We start from the raw sequence: 14,463 nt of genomic DNA, 5'->3' as shown, positions 1-14,463 counted from the left end.
ATTTTCAGATACATGTGGATTTAAAGCAACTAAAGTCGAAAAAGACAAAGATGGTCACTTTATATTGGTCAAGGGAAAAATAAACAAGAAGACATTTCAATTCTAAATATCTATGCACCAAATTTAAATGCTCCCAGATTCTTGAAACAGACCTTACTCAGTCTGAGCAATATGATATCTGATAATACCATAATAGCAGGGCACTTTAACACTCCTCTTACAGAGCTGGAAAGATCCTCTAAACAGAAATTAAACAAAGATATAAGAGATTTAAATGAGACCCTAGAACAACTGTGCCTGACAGATGCATATAGAACACTCCACCCCAAAGATAAAGAATATACATTCTTCTCATCACCCCATGGAACATTCTCCAAAATTGATCATATCCTGGGACACAAAAAAAATATCAACAGAATCAAAAGAATTGAAATTTTACCTTGTATCTTCTCAGACCATAAGGCACGAAAGGTGGAACTCAACTCTAACAAAAATGCTCGACGCCACCCAAAGACATGGAAATTAAACAATCTTCTGTTGAATAACAGATGGGTGCAGGAAGAAATAAAACAGGAAATCATTAACTTCCTTGAACATAACAACAATGAAGACACAAGCTACCAAAACCTGTGGGATACTGCAAAAACAGTTTTGAGAGGAAAATTCATTGCTTTAGATGCCTACATTCGAAAAACAGAAAGAGAGCACATCAACAATCTCACAAGAGATCTTATGGAATTGGAAAAAGAAGAACAATCTAAACCTAAACTCAGTAGAAGAAAAGAAATATCCAAAAGCAAATCAGAGATCAATGAAATTGAATACAAAAGAATCATTCAGAAAATTAATGAAACAAGGAGTTGGTTTTTTGAAAAAATAAATAAAATAGATAAACCATTGGCCAGACTAATGAGGAATAGAAAAGTAAAATCTCTGGTAACCTCAATCAGAAATGATAAAGGGGAAATAACTGATCCCACAGAGATACAACAGATCATCTCTGAATACTACCAGAAACTCTATGCCCAGAAATTTGACAATGTGAAGGAAATGGATCAATATTTGGAATCACACCCTCTCCCTAGACTCAGCAAGGAAGAAATAGAGCTCCTGAACAGACCAATTTCAAGCACTGAGATCAAAGAAACAATAAAAAATCTTCCAACCAAAAAATGCCCTGGTCCAGATGGCTTCACACCAGAATTCTATCAAACCTTCAAGGAAGAGCTTATTTCTGTACTGCAGAAATTATTCCAAAAAATTGAGGAAGAAGGAATCTTCCCCAACACATTCTATGAAGCAAACATCACCCTGATACCAAAACCAGGAATAGACCCAAACAAAAAGGAGAATTTGAGACCAATCTCACTCATGAATATAGATGCAAAAATCCTCAACAAAATCCTAGCGAATAGATTACAGCATATCATCAAAAAAGTCATTCATCATGATTAAGTAGGCTTCCTCCCAGGGATGCAAGGCTGGTTTAACATATGCAAGTCCATAAATGCTATCCACCATATTAACAGAGGCAAAAATAAAGATCACATGATCCTCTCAATAGATGCAGAAAAAGCATTTTATAAAATCCAGCATCCTTTTCTAATTAGAACACTGAAGAGTATAGGCATAGGTGGCACATTTCTAAAACTGATTGAAGCTATCTATGACAAACCCACAGCCAATATTTTACTGAATGGAGTAAAACTGAAAGCTTTTCCTCTTAGAACTGGAACCAGACAAGGTTGTCCTCTGTCACCTTTACTATTCAACGTAGTGCTGGAAGTTCTAGCCAATACAATTAGGCTAGGCAAGTTAAGGAAATAAAGGGAATCCAAATGGGAGCAGAGGAGGTCAAACTCTCCCTCTTTGCTGACGACATGATCTTATACTTAGAGAACCCCAAAGACTCAACCACAAGACTCCTAGAAGTCATCAAAAAATACAGTAATGTTTCAGGATATAAAATCAATGTCCAAAAGTCAGTAGCCTTTGTATACACCAGTAACAGTCAAGATGAGAAGCTAATTAAGGACACAACTCCCTTCACCATAGTTTCAAAGAAAATGAAATACCTAGGAATATACATAACAAAGGAGGTGAAGGACCTCTATAAAGAAAACTATGAAATCCTCAGAAAGGAAATAGCAGAGGATATTAACAAATGGAAGAACATACCATGCTCATGGCTTGGAAGAATCAACATTGTTAAAATGTCTGTACTTCCCAAAGCAATCTACCTATTCAATGCTATTCCTATCAAAATACCAACATCGTACTTTCAAGATTTGGAAAAAATGATTCTGTGTTTTGTATGGAACCGGAAAAAACCCCATACAGCTAAGGCAGTTCTTAGTAACAAAAATAAAGCTGGGGGCATCAGCATACCAGATTTTAGTCTGTACTACAAAGCCATAGTGGTCAAGACAGCATGGTTCTGGCACAAAAACAGAGACATAGACACTTGGAATCGAATGGAAAACCAAGAAATGAAACTAACATCTTACAACCACCTAATCTTCGATAAACCAAACAAGAACATACCTCGGGGGAAAGACTCCCTATTCAATAAATGGTGTTGGGAGAACTGGATGTCTACATGTAAAAGACTGAAACTGGACCCACACCTTTCCCCACTCACAAAAATTGATTCAAGATGGATAAAGGACTTAAATTTAAGGCATGAAACAATAAAAATCCTCCAAGAAAGCATAGGAAAAACACTGGAAGATATTGGCCTGGGGAAAGACTTCATGAAGAAGACTGCCATGGCAATTGCAACAACAACAAAAATAAACAAATGGGACTTCATTAAACTGAAAAGCTTCTGTACAGCTAAGGAGACAATAACCAAAGCAAACAGACAACCTACACAATGGGAAAGGATATTTGCATATTTTCAATCAGACAAAAGCTTGATAACTAGGATCTATAGAGAACTCAAATTAATCCACATGAAAAAAGCCAACAATCCCATATATCAATGGGCAAGAGACATGAATAGAACTTTCTCTAAAGATGACAGACGAATGGCTAACAAACACATGAAAAAATGTTCATCATCTCTAGATATTAGAGAAATGCAAATCAAAACAACCCTGAGATATCATCTAACCCCAGTGAGAATGGCCCACATCTCAAAATCTCAAAACTGCAGATGCTGGCGTGGATGTGGAGAGAAGGGAACACTTTTACACTGCTGGTAGGACTGCAAACTAATACAACCTTTTTGGAAGGAAGTATGGAGAAACCTCAAAGCACTCAAGCTAGACCTCCCATTTGATCCTGCAATCCCATTACTGGGCATCTACCCAGAAGGAAACAAATCCTTTTATCATAAGGACACTTGTACTAGACTGTTTATTGCAGCTCAATTTACAGTTGCCAAAATGTGAAAACAGCCTAAATGCCCACCAACCCAGGAATGGATTAACAAGCTGTGTTATATGTATACCATGGAATACTATTCAGCCATTAAAAAAAATGGAGACTTTACATCCTTCGTATTAACCTGGATGGAAGTGGAAGACATTATTCTTAGTAAAGCATCACAAGAATGGAGAAGCATGAATCCTATGTACTCAATTTTGATATGAGGACAATTAATGACAATTAAGGTTATGGGGGGGAAAGCAGAAAGAGGGACGGATGGAGGGGGGTGGGGCCTTGGTGTGTGTCACACTTTATGGGGGCAAGACATGATTGCAAGAGGGACTTTACCTAACAATTGCAATCAGTGTAACCTGGCTTATTGTACCCTCAATGAATCCCCAACAATAAAAAAAAAAAAGAATATTCCAATTCTTAAAGTTTACAGTGATTTATTGTTGACTATAGTCAACCTGTTGTGCTATCAAATGCTATATCTTGTTCATGCTATCTAACTACATTTTAATTTTATCTCTCATATATGAGTAAGAACATATGAAAATTTTCTGTGCTTGGCTTACTTCACTTACCATAATGTTTTCCAGTTCTGTTCATATCGGTAAAAATGACAGGATTTCATTCATTTTAGTTGTGAATAATATCCACATTTTCTTTATCCATTCATCCATTGATAGACACTTAGGTTGATCCTAAAGCTTGGCTATTGTGAATAGTGCTGCAATAAAAATGAAAGTACAGCTATCTCTTTGATACACTAATTTCCTTTCTTTTTGCTATGTACCTAGAAGTGGGATTGCTGAATAATATGGTATTTCTCTTTTTAATTTTTTCCAGACTGTTCTCTATAGTTACACTACACTAATTTACAGTCCCACCAACAGTGTGTAAGGGTTCTCTTCTCTTCATATCCTAGCCAGAATTCATTATTGCCAGTTTTTTGGATAAAAACTATTTAAATTGGGGTGAGACAACTCATTCTATTTTTGATTTGCATCTCTCTGATGACTAATAACATTGAGCACTTTTTCATATGCTGTTGGCCCTTTGTATGTCTTCTTTTGAGAAAGGTCTAGTCATATCTTTTGCCCATTTTAAAATTGGATTATTTTATTTTTTCCTATTGAGTTGTTTGAATTCCTTGTATAACAAGGAATTCCTTGTATAATAACTGGTTATTAACTTCTTGCCAAATGGAGAGGTTGCAGATATTTTCTTATCATTATGTAGGTTGTCAAACCACTTTGTTGATTATTTTCTTGCTGGGCATCAACTTTTTAGCTTGATATAATCTATTTGTCTATTTTTGCTTTTGTTCCATGTGCTTTTGAGAACTTACCCCCCGAAATCTTTGCTTAGATCAGTCTCCTGAAGTGTTTCCCCAATGTTGTCCTATAGAAGTTTGATAATTTCAGGTTTTACTTTTAAGTATTTAATCCATTTTTATTTTTTTATATGAGATATGGTGCGGGTTTCATTCTTCTGCTTATGTTTATCCAGTTTTCACAGCACCATTTATCGAAAAGACTATCCTTTTCTCAATGTACATTCTTGGCATCTTTGTCAAGATGGCTGTGAATGCATAGATTTATTTCTGTGTTCTCTTTTATGTAACATTGGTTTATGTGTTTGCTTTTATGCTGTTACCATGATGTTTTGTTTACTATGGCTTTGTAGTATAATTTGAAGTTAAGTAGTATAAAATCCAGCTTTGTTCTTTATGCTTTGGCTATTTGGGGGTGGGAGTTCATGGTACCAAGAGCTGGAGGTTGCTGTGAGCTGTGATGCCATAGAACTCTATTGAGGGCAACAGAGTGAGACTCTGTCTCTTAAAAAAAAAGTCTTTGTATTTATGGGGCATCAGTTGTAATGCCTTCTTTTTAATTTCTGATTTATTCATTGGGGTCTTCTGTCTTTTTTTCTTATTCTAGGCTAAAGATTTTTTGATCTTGATTATCTTTTTAAAAAACTAACTTTTTGTTTTGTTGATCTTTTAAAATTTTTTCTAGTTTCAATTTCATTTATATCTGCTCTCATTGTTATTATTTTTCCTTCTAATAATTTTGAATTTGGTTTGTTTTTGCTTTTCCAGTTTCTTTATACGCATCGTTGTGCTTTTTATTTGAAGTCATCGTACTTTTTATTTATCTGTTTATTATTTTTATTTTTTAGTAATTAATTTTGTAAACTCTCACTCTGTTTCCCAGGCTAGAGTACAGTAGCATGACCACAGCTCACTGTAACCTTGCACTGGGCTCAAGCAATCACCCTTCCTCAACCTCCCAAGAAGGTAGGACTACAGGCATGCACCACCAAGTCTGACTAATTTAAATATGCTTTTTTGTGGATATGAGGTCTTACCATGTTGTTCAGGCTAGTCTTGAACTCCTAGCCTCAAGCAATCCTCTCATTTCAGCCTCCCAAAACATTAGCATTAAAGATGTGAGCCACTGCCTCTGGCTTTTATGTTTTAGATGTAGGTGTGTTAACCTTTCCTCTTAGTATTTCTTTTTTTATATCCCATAGGTTTTGGTATGTTGTTTTCAATTTTAATTTGTTTCAAGAAATTTTTCAGACTTAAAAAATTTCTTCACTGACCCATTAATCACTTAGGACTATGTTGTTTAATTTTCATGTATTTGTATAGTTTCCAAAATTCCTCTTCTTAATGACTTTTAGTTTTATTCTATTGTGATTAGAAAAGATATTTAATGAATTCAACTATTTTGGATTTTTTTAGACTTGGTTTGTGGCCTAACATATGATCTATGCTGGAGAATGCTCAATGTGTTGTTGAGAATAAGAGTGCGTTTTACAACAGTCGGATGAAATGTTTTGTAAATGTCAGTTAGTTAGGTCCACTTGATCTACAGTGTAGTTTAAATCCAATGTGTCTTTGTCGATTTTTCTGTTTGGATGATCTGTACATTGATGAAAGCGAGGTTGTGAAGTTCCCTATTATTGTTGTATTGTGGTCTGTCTCTCTGTGTACACCTATTAATATTTGCTTTATATGGTTGGGTGTTCTGGTGTTTGGTGCATATATACTTACTATTGTTATATCCTCTTGCTGAATTGACCCCTCTATCATTATATAATTGCCTTTTCTACCCCTACAGTTTTTGAGTTGACATACATCTCTGTTTGTATTGAAGTCATTTATTTCAGTCTTCACTGTTCTGCATTGTTTGACCTTTCTATAGTATTCTGCTTAGAGGTTCTGTGAAATTAGCTATTAGGTTCCCTTAGCCCTACTTTTCTTCTTCCTTATAAAAACTAGATAGCACCCTAAGCCTGGGTTTGCTGAAGCTCTCACAAAAGTTCTCACAGAGTGCTGCCTGTCTTGGATGGAGGGAAGTCCCAAAGGGAATATCTCAGCTGTATAGAAGGGTGGCTAGGGGGTTGTGCCCAGAGAACCTATGGAGTGTGCCTTCTACAGCATGATGCTGCTAAACTGCCTCTCTGATTTGGTGTCTTCTTTATCTAAGATGAAGAGTAGCCCCTATGTTTTATGTGCTAGTGTTACAAGAGCTACCTCCATTGTTCTTTACTAGCTGCCTCCAGGAATCACTCACAATACTTTCTGTGAGTTTAGACAGGAATGACGTTTTTGGGGGTTTTTTGTGAAACCCAAAATTATGGGGAAGCTGTATGTCCACTTTTATCTTACTTTTTCCAGCAGAAATGAGTCGTGCTGGGGTTCTGAAACTGTCTGCTATCTGAATTTCAGAATCTCTTGGCATGTCTGGGAAATTCTCTTTCATAATTTCATGGAGAAGGGTTTCTGTGCCTTGCGAGGCCACTTCATCACTTTCAGGGATTCCAATGAGGCAGATGTTAGCCTTCTTCGAATTATCCCAGAGCTCTCTGAGAGAATGATCCATTTTTGCTCTCCATTTCTCTTCCTCTTTGAGAGCTTGGGAGCATTCAAAGACTTTGTCTTCAATGTCAGAAATCCTTTCTTCTGCTTGCTCCACTCTGTTACTGAGGGATTCTACTGTATTTTTCAGATCTTTGAGGGCTGTAAATTCTTGCTTCAGTGCATCAAAATCTTTGGTGGTTTTGTCTTTAAATTCATTAAATACTTGAGACAACTTTTGAATTTCTCCTTGAATTACTAATTCCGACTTTTGAATTGCTCCTCAAATTTCTAATTCCAAATTTTCCTCCATTTTGTTAATCTTGTATGCAATCCAAATTCTGAATTCGATTTCTGACATCTCGGCCAGCTGTTTATAAATGGGATCTTCCGTTACATTTGCCATATCTTTCCTTGGGGGTGTTGATCTATTGCGGTTATTCATGTTACCAGAGATTTTCCGCTGATTCCGCCCCATGATGATTTTAAACCATTTGATTTTTCCCCTGGAGCTTTGTCGAGGACACATACAGTGCTATGGCCTGAGAAACTGGGGACCTGTTTATTGTGGTGGGTCTAAGTGGTTCTGTCTTGATTTCCGCTGGTCTCTGTTCAACCCTAGTGAAACAGTTATTCTGGGTTGAAGTCTCAGCTATTGCAAAATACCAGCAATTAAGTCACCTCGCCCGCCCTACAGGCAACAATTGGAAAAAGAAAATCAAACTTTCCTACAGCCACACACCCAGGGCACCACCTGAATAGTCCTCGTGCGATTGCCTCAGTTCAAAAGGTCCAAATCAATTGTCTTAGTCAGCATCTGTCTCAGGTGGAAGAGTTTAAAAGGTCTCTGGCAACTGGATCGCAGGGGTCTGGTGACTACTCAGATATGGCTTGCTCTAGTGCTCCGTGGAGTCAGGAGGACCCACTCAGCAAATAGATCAGTCTGGGAAGGTTGATGCCTCCTTCCCCACCTTGCACCTCTGTCACACCCAGTCACTGACAGCCCCGCACGGCTGTGACCCAGTTGCCTGTAGTAAACAGATACTCCAGGGGTTTGCACCTGCCTGAATCACAAGGAAATCTATTTTTGCTCAGCCAGGCTGCTGCACTCTTCCTCTATCCTGCAGGGGGAGGTGAGGCCTAACAACCTCGGGTGCTTGATGGAGGCTGGGGGGTGTTCTCTCAGTTCCAGCCCCACCCCTGATTGATGTTACTGACAGAAAAGAACAGATTAACTTTGTGGGAATTTTTTTCTGTTCCTGTTAAATTCCCCTGCAGAAGAGAAGATGTTTTGAGTTCCCAGAGCCTGCACCTCAGGCCCTGTCTTTGCTGTTGCAGGTTTGTATTTGGTTAGCTGTCAATTCTAGCCTCCTGTCTTCCATTGTCTATAGGCTGATGATCCCTTGAGGGCCGGGTGTGTCTTGGGCTCAGTAAAGCAGTCCACTGGGTCAGCCCCACCTGGGGAACTTCCCAGCTCTGTGCATGTGTTTCTAGTCCCTGCACTCCACCCAGGCCGGTACCACCTGATGCAAACCCTTTACTCACGGGGCCTGTGTTTCCTTCCCATATCTGTCCATGGTGGTTGCCACCTGAGTAGATGCCCGGCCTCCTCTGGTTGCCCAGGGAGACAGGGGGTGTGGCTTAGGAATATCCAGGAGTGAGCTCTATTGTTACCAAAAGATGGCTGCTGCTCTGTGCCTCAGGGCACGGCCACACCGGTGTGGTTCCCTCTCGGGTGACCGTCCTCTCCTCACTCCCATGCTGCAGAGTCAGCACTGACCAGCTGCCGTTTAGGCTCTGTCCACACCCCTCAAGAAATCACCCAAGAATCTGGGCTCCTGGGGGACAGGCCTCCAGACCTCGGAATGAGAGTGGAGGGGAGTGCTGGGGGCTCATATTTGCAGGTAGAGAATATATACAGTTTTATGCCTGGCAGGAGAACACCATAGCACCCTAGTAGAGGAGGTAGGTTCAATTTTTAGAGATTCTCTCCCGTGGACTGTAGTGGGAGAACTTTTGAACTCTGCTTGTTTGTTCGTGGTGCACTCCAAACCATTCTCATGGGGGAGGGGACTCCCATAACTTGTTGATGGATTTTGTACCTTTTGTTTGTATCCTTGGGGTCATAGCTAGCCTTAGCGGGGTTGATGTGCGTTCTTCAACCTTCTCTCTTGGTGCAGGTCTAATCCACCAGGTTACTTGCTAAATTTCTGTCCTTTAACTCTCCTTCTGGACAGGAGCCTCTGTGGAGATCTGACTTCAGTCAGCCATCTTGTCTCCGGCCCTCTCTCTCTCTCTCTCTCTTTTTTTTTTTTAAGGTGAAGTGAGCTATTTCAAACATTCAACAGTTTACATAAAAATTTAAAATAATTTTTTTTAAAAAGAGCTAAATGTCTATATTTGCTGATAGCAATACAATACCTACTTTATGTTGATATGAAATAAAACAAATGCCCGTGAGGGAAAAAAACCTGTATTTTAATTTAATCTAAATTTACTTTCAGTCTATATTTCATTAACATTTCCCTCCTGATACAATACTGCCTCTCTCTATAAGGCTGTTTCTGGGAGCCAGACAGTGTAGATAATGAGGGAGTTAAGAGAATAATTGCTTGTAGTTTTAAATAGACAATAACTTTTTGCTTCCCTGTCAGTGTGCTAATAGTTGTATCTTTAAAATATATAGAATTCTTGAAAAGGTACCATTTCTGGTTTCTTCATTATCTATAAACTTTGGAAACTAATCACATGAAACTATAAAATCAGCAAATGTCTTGAAATATATATATAAAACATAAATTACCTCTAATTTCAAACTCTCATTTATTAGTATACCACTCAGTCTTAAAAAAAAAGAAAAGCATAGCAACTCCAATGATGGTCTTATACCATTCTTTACAAAAGAAAATTATTCTTTTAACTTTACACCCACCCCGCACCCCAATTTCAAAACACATCATTTAATTGTCTTAGTCATCGACATTTCCAACATGAGATTTTATATTACATTCCCATCGCCTCTGGTTATTGGAAAACTCATGCTTTCCTTCATTGTAGGAGTTTGGCCCAGGTGATTTTGGTGTACCCCTTCCAATATCCTTCATTCTCATTTTTGCTTCTGGAGGCTTTTCCTCTGGCTCACTATCTTCATCTTAAAAGCTGCTGCTACTGAAAGCATTTTTGGTGCAAGATTGGAGCAGTTTCTTGAGGCTTACTTGATCCAAGCACGGATATAGCCAATGCTTTCTTTGTCATCTGACTAGCTTTGGCAAATATAAACTTGGAAATCTTTGGAAGCTTTTTTTCAGAGGTCTTTAGCTTCTTCTTCAGCTGATCTCTTCTCAACACTATGACTGGCACTTTCCTCTCCTTCACTCCATGTGCTCCAGTTGCTGTGACTTTTCAGGTTTCTCCTCTCCTGCCTTCCTGTCTGCCATTTTTCCTTGTCAAGGAATTTCTATTTCAAGATCTCTTCTCATCTAAAATCTTAAGAATTATTATTTTTGATATCTATATTAAACATTTATAATTATTCTATTTATATACACTTTACTTCTGTAAGACTTAATGGGGTAAGATTTCCATGAAAGTAAAGAATGCAGTCTCCAATGCAAGAATGAGGAAAACAATCACCTATGAGATTTTCCCTAAGTCTTTCTACTTACCAAGGCTTCTGTAAGACTGGAATTTTAGGCTGTCTTTGAAATAAAGAAAAAAAAGCCAGATAACACTTTAGTTTTGAAACTACCTAACACTAATAGCTTGAGTCAGAGTGACCACTAGTAACCCGAGTCAGAGCTACTAAACATGGCTGAAGTTTACTCAAACCATTACTTGACAAAAAGCATACCAAACTATCACCTCTTAAGATACAGTCACTGGCTTCCAGGTGGTGTCATCACCATTTCCCATAGAATTTAGAAAAAGACAATGGGTAGAAAAGCTTCCCAAGAGATAAGAAAACATAAATGATCATTGGTCCACTGTGAAATAAGATGGAAATCAAATAATTAATTTAGTACTCATAAGAATCTGAATATAGAGGCAGAGCCTGATGGTGGATGGGGCGTACGTGTAACCCACCTCTCCCAAGTCATCAGTGAGAGGAAGAGGGGTCTGGACCCTTTCCCCATGTGGATTATTGGTGTGGACAGACAGCTGGAGACGCGCAATGAATTGGCGGATTGCTTTATATGAGGTGTGATTTAAAATCATGGACTCTGTTGTAGAGATTTTCCCTGCTTGGCCGTGCTGGCTCTCAGGCCCTGCCCTCACGGAGGACAGCAACGTGCAACTGCCAGCAAAACCCAATTGATGAAAATTTATTCCTGAGCTGAGTGTCTCACCCGAAAGGAGACCCAGTCAGAACCACAAGGTGGTAAGCAACCCCATAGAAAATTGAAAGGAAGGGATCCCGCCGGGAAACAGACATTTTGAATTATCCGAAGTGGCAGAAACCTTCCCACAGAACAACAGGAGTGATTAAATAGACTGGACCATTCCTTGTGGGAAATATTGGAGCAGGCTGGCGGTTCAGGCTGTGTAGCAAACTGGCGGGTGGCTGGATTCAAAAGTCCACATTCAAAAGTGAGACTCTGAGCCATAAAAACTGAGGATAAGGTTTCCATGCGCTGCAGTCGCAGGCTGGTGGCAGCTGTGGGGAGGCCGGAGGTGGCCATGGGAGGCAGCAGCAACTAAAGCCTGTGGCAGCTGATTGCAGTCACCAGTCTGCAGGAGAATGTGTAGCAGAGTGGAAAGATTTGTGAAGCGTGGACTCTTGCACTGAGTTGGGAGGTTGGATAGGAGTGCTATCTGGAACAGAGCAGCTGAGATTACACAACAATTAGATAATAAACTTTTATTTTTTTATTTTTTTTCATTTTTATTTATTTCATTTATTTATTTATTTATTTATTTTTATTGAATCATAGCTGTGTACATTGATATGATCATGGGGCATCATTCACTAGCTTCACAGACCGTTTACCAAGTTTCACATATACCCTTGTAAGATGCACCGCTGGTGTAATCCCACCAATCCCCTTCCCTCTACCCACCTCCCCCTCCCTCCCTTCCCTTTCCCCCTTCCCCCTATTCTTAGGTTGTAACTGGGTTATAGCTTTCATGTGAAAACCCTAAATTAGTCTCATAGTAGGGCTGAGTACATTGGGTACTTTCTTTTCCATTCTTGAGATACTTTACTAAGAAGAATATGTTCCAGCTCCATCCATGTAAACATGAAAGAGGTAAAGTCTCCATCTTTCTTTAAGGCTGCATAATATCCCATGGTGTACATATACCACAATTTAACAATTAGATAATAAACTTTTACAGAAACTCCAAAAAGCCACCGGCCAGGTAGGGTGGTTACCATGGTAACAGTATAAACTGTGAATCAGGTATAAGCCTAGGAACCAGTCACAGCGCCAACTGGTGTCCAGAAAGTATATTGCATTAGAAATATATTCCTACAAAGGTCGATCCCAACATCATACATGTAGATGTATATTTCTACATATATGTAAGAATGATACTTTTGTGGTTGCTGCCTTTTTTTTCTTCCCTCACTATTTTCTTGGAGGAGCTATTGTTAATTTTTATTATTTTTTTTATATATACTTTTTTATTTTTATTTTTCTATTTTTAATTTTTTCTTTCTTCTTTTCTAACATTTTTATGAACACCACTTTTTTCTCTCTTCCTTCTCTCTTCCTCTTCTTCCCTCCTTATAGTTTCTGAGAGTGCATACATCAGATTTTTAGAGTTTTTTTTGTTTGTTCATTTTGTTTGTATGGTTTTTACCATTTTCTTCAATTATTTTACGATTATCATTATTTTTATTATAGTTGTTTTTTGTTGTTGTTCTTGTCCGTATGTCTATGTGTGCCTGATTGTTTGTGCATCTATTGGCTTGTGTGTCTGGTAGCCTTTTTATCTGTTTATTTGCTCATTTGGTCTCCATGAGTTTGGTGTTTCGACCTGTAATTCTGAGCCCCTAGCATTCCCCTCCACTCTCATTATGAGGTCTGGAGGCCTGACCCCCAGGAGTCCAGATTCTTGGGTGATTTCTTGAGGGGCATGGACAGGACCTAAACTGCAGCTGGTCAGTGCTGATTCTGCAGCACGGGAGTGAGGAGACAACGGTTGGCTGAGAGGGAATCAGGCCAGAATGGCAGTGCCCTGAGGCGCAGAGCAGCAGCCGTTTTTGACAACAATAAGACCCACCCCAAGATATCCTGAAGCCACACCCCCATCTCCCTGAGCAACCAGAGGAGGCCGGGCATCTTCTCAGATGGCAACCATCGTGGAACAGACCTGGGACTGAAGCACAGGCTCTGTGAGTAAAGGGTTTGCCTGAGGAGGTATCAGCCTGGGTAGAGTGCGGGGACTAGAAAACACACACACAGAGCCAGGAAATTCTCAGGGCGGGGCTGACCCAGAGGACTGCTTTATGGAGCCTAAGACGCACCCAGCCCTCAGGGGATCATCAGCCTATAGACAAAGGAAGGCAGGAGGCTAGAGCTGACACATAACTGTGCTGTGAATACAAACCTGCAGGAGTAAAGACAGGGCCTGAGGCACAGGTTCTGGGAACTCAAATCAGCTCCTCATCTACAGAAGAATTTAGCGGGGACAAAAACAAACTCCCACAAAGTTGTTCTGTTCTGCCAGTAACATCAATCAGAGGTGGGGCTAAACTGAGTGAACACCCACCAACCTCATCAAGCACCTGAGGTTGTCAGGCCTCACCACCCCCTACTGGATAGAGGCAGAGAGCAGTGGCCTGGCTAAGCAAGTACAGATTTCCTTGTGATTCAGGCAGGTGCAAACCTCTGGAGTATCTGCTCACTGGAGACAACTGGGTCACAGCCCTGCATGGCTATCAGTGACTGGGTGTGACAGAGGTGCAAGGTGGGGAAGGAGGCATCAACCTTCCCAGACTAATCTATTTGCTGGGTGGGTCCTCCTGACTTCATGGACCAAGTCATAGCTGAGTTCTCACCAGACCCCTGTGATCCAGTTGCCAGAGAACTTTGAAACTCTTCCACCTGAGACAGCTGCTGACTAAGACAATTGATTTAGTCCTTTTGAACTGAGCCAATTGCCTAAGGACTATTCAAGTGGTGCCGAGGGAGTGTGGCTGTAGGAAGGTTTGATTTTCCTCCTCCAATTCTTGTGAGTTATGGCTCAGGATATAAAATCAATGTCCATTAGTC

Source organism: Nycticebus coucang, chromosome 2 (genome assembly GCF_027406575.1).
Source record: "Nycticebus coucang isolate mNycCou1 chromosome 2, mNycCou1.pri, whole genome shotgun sequence".
Taxonomy (NCBI): Eukaryota; Metazoa; Chordata; class Mammalia; order Primates; family Lorisidae; genus Nycticebus; species Nycticebus coucang.
The sequence above is the reverse complement of the archived record's forward strand: the minus strand, read 5'-3'. Positions refer to the sequence as shown.